Source organism: Diadema antillarum, unplaced genomic scaffold (genome assembly GCF_040938485.1).
Source record: "Diadema antillarum isolate AM-2024a unplaced genomic scaffold, OU_Dant_1.0 seq00000719_RagTag, whole genome shotgun sequence".
NCBI lineage: Eukaryota > Metazoa > Echinodermata > Echinoidea > Diadematoida > Diadematidae > Diadema > Diadema antillarum.
In genome coordinates this window covers 687,153-690,561 of record NW_027271623.1, presented here as the reverse complement: position 1 = coordinate 690,561, position 3,409 = coordinate 687,153, and the positions used below count along the sequence as shown (strand labels likewise).

The window sequence follows — 3,409 nt, the reverse complement described above, 5'->3', positions numbered from 1 at the left end:
TTCGACATGACTTGGACTTTTTAACATATTGATGTCAGAATTTCGGAGTCTGCGTATTTGTTCCAAGCTCATTTTGTCACTGCCGGCAATCAAGGATAAAGCTTGTGGTATTATCGCTTCCCAGAAAGGAGTATATGACGTGTTTACCTCTCAGTGGTTCTCCTTTTCCCATATTTTTCTTTAAAATGTAAATCAGCAGTTTCGCTTTGACAAATACATTTGTAGAGGGTGGAAATTGATTAAAAAAGTATGTCATGGCACATCTTTGCCCCTCTACATCAATATTTTTTCCCTATCATTTGTCTCAATGTAGCACAAAAGAAGCTGCTGAAAACTCCCTATCCTTAGTGGTGAGCTAATGGAGTAAAACATTTTTACCTCTGACGAGATTTTGCTAGGATCGAAATTTCAGGTCCCGTTTGACTCCTTATTACTTATCCCCTCAAAATCGCATCGATTGTCATGATTATTGGCCTCTTGCTTTATCTTTTCTCTGATATGGTTTTAACGAACTAAAGTTACCATGGTTACGCATGTTAAAAACAAGTTAAACTTTAGTGTCTTATTGGAATATGTTCATTATTATACTAGAAATTCTCAGTAATGTACCATGCCATTCTACAAATAATTTTGCGGACATGAAATGTTATGTCATAAAAAAGTTTACCGACAGAAACAAACAAACGATTATCAAATTCATGAATTCATTTAACTCTCCACAATTTAAAACGTAATTGCTATTCATTTGATGAAAAGGGACCGATTTGATACCTTATGCTTCGGTTTCTGGGGGCCTGGAGACGAAAGTCCTTGCACTGTCCATCGGAACCCCTAGCTGTGTTGTTGTCATAATGCTTGTCACTCTCTCCGTAACTTGGTGTAATCTTTACTGGAAAAGGTTGGTGTGTGCAGAAATTTTAATATTTATATGTTTATATCTATAGATATGATTATAGATATAGTATGTATATACTATGTATGAATTCAAACATGCTTGTACAAAATACAATGTGTTATGTAGTACGATTGTTACAATATAATATAACAGATGAATATGATCTATGAATATGCAAAAACAACAGTAAGATAAGATGTCTACTACGATGTATTGCAAAATAGAAAAGCAGACATTTCAGGCCTAAAATGAATAGAAATCATTTCATATACTTTGTAAGTTCGCAATATTTTATGAGGATTCTGCTGAAGATATAATATCTATAAAAAAATCTCAAAAATTATATATCAAAGCTCTTTGAATTTTTATCAGTGTTTCGATATACGACGTTTACATTTGACAAAATCTGAGTAGAACGGCTATTTTTTTTGCATTATATCTCCCTTTTACTCACTAGAAAGCGTGGAGGCCCAGAAGACTCAAATAGATCGGCTAATCACACGTTGCACCCAATCAATACCGACGCCTGTATAGCGCATCGCCGTTTGCCGGATCATCCGAGAATCCAAAGTGGAGACGCCACAGCTCACCAGGAAGGCGTTTATCACATCTACCAGAATCCTGAAGAGGTAATCAAAATAGATTATTTATTTCAGATCTACAGTTTAGTCACTTTCGAATCACACTCGTGAAAATATTTTAATTCCTGCTTCCATAATTATATTGTGGAATATATTTGGCTTTGTAAAACGGTAAAAAGGCGAATATCTCTTGAATCAAGATTAAAATGAAGTGTTCTCCCTGTGCAGTAAAGTAGAAAAGGGTAACTACAGCAAAATTTGGCGAAAACTTAAGAAATGTCAATATTCCTCTATATTTCTGCATATTTATCCGTTAAAAAACAAAGCTACCTTACATGTGCTGTCACGTTAAGAGTTTGATTTCCTATAGCAAATTGTCAAAAGCCAAAACAGGGCAATATCACAAACTGCGAAGACGTCAGATTAATCGATGCGAGGATACCTCAACAGCAATTGAAAAAAAAAAAATCATATTGATCATATTGATCTCTACGTAAAGTTCACGGGGAGATATACCAGATACAGACCTCAAGTACAACGTTTTGATACGACAGGAATTTTATTTACATTGCAAGTACGAGTAACCTATCGTTTTATTTAGTGGAGCAACTAGCGGAGCTATTTTCACCTTCCGGAGCTGCTGACTATGCTGCACTTTATAAGAAAAAAAGAAACAAGAAATGATTATCAAAACTCGTTATCGTTTACAAATTCATATTTCTATGAAATTCAAAGAATAATAAAAATTATGATATAATGAGTTAAGAATTTTTTTTTGTTGCCCATAATTTCTTTTCGTTCACATCAACAATAGAATATTTCCTATGTTTTAACTGTGATAGAAATACTTTCTCTTTCGTATTAAAGATTCGACGTTACAAAGATGTTAGTCAAGTGACGCTATATCTAATACTACAGGAAGGTGATTGAAATGTCAACAATAATTATACTATGGAAACATTTTTCAACTCATGTATATTTCTAAAATAGATTAATGCCAGTAAACTGATGCATCCTCGTGTCATCTTTACTTATCATCTTCTTAACAGGATCACTCTCTCCAAGAGGGAATGATGAACGATCTAGGTAACCCGAGTCCGGTGAAATTTATTTTTAGGCCTCTCCATGACCTCTCATACCCAGCTGGTGAAGGCATTGTGCAGTGTCAAGACGCAACAGCCAATACCAAGATAGAGCATTACATGGACATGTCAGGAACTGTGAAGAAAAAGAAAGCAAACGGCAAGTTTCTGCAATCTATGGACACCTCAGAAACTGAAAGAGACGTTGATGAAAACGGTTACCTGATTTCCAACGTAAGTCTACTCGGTGCTACTAATAGCAGACCTCCATGGAGCGTTATGACAGCAAATGTTTGTGACGAAAATAGTGTCCAATCTCTTTCCATCCACACCACAACGGCGAGTAACGCTGTCAGATGTGGAAACGTTCAAGGCTCAATTTACGAAGATATTCTTTCAACTTCGGACCATTCTGCACCCATTAGAGAACCACAACATGGCCACCGTGACGAGTACTGTACTATTGGGAGAAGTGATAAATATGACCATCACCTTGCGACAGGCCTGAAAGATTCTCAGTATTCTGTTTCGATATATTCTAGCAAGCGAAGACAAGAGCCTGAGGTGGATGAAAGTGGGTATCTTGTTCTTGAAGCATATGAAGGTAAAATCGGCAAAGATGATCGATATGTAAACATGGACAAAGTGCAGCCCATCACAACATATCAAGGTCTATATGAATGTGATATCTGAATGAGAATAAATCCTAGCATTGCTGGTACATTAAACTAGAGCAGGCCGCACTTATTCATTTTAACGATTCGGTCTGTTAATGGAATAATGTATAAGGAGACGATCAAAACGCAGAAATATTCTATTCTGTAATTCATTGGTGCATCTGCTTCATAGCA

The 3,409-nt window shown here is 36.0% G+C and overlaps 1 long non-coding RNA gene across 1 annotated transcript; it reads left to right on the top strand.

The window, feature by feature from the left end:
• Nucleotides 1-770: 770 nt before the first annotated feature.
• Nucleotides 771-2,710, top strand: LOC139738035 (uncharacterized). The gene is made up of 3 exons (XR_011711412.1): nt 771-898; nt 1,353-1,524; nt 2,526-2,710. It is a non-coding gene; the product is annotated as an uncharacterized lncRNA (long non-coding RNA).
• Nucleotides 2,711-3,409: the final 699 nt, after the last annotated feature.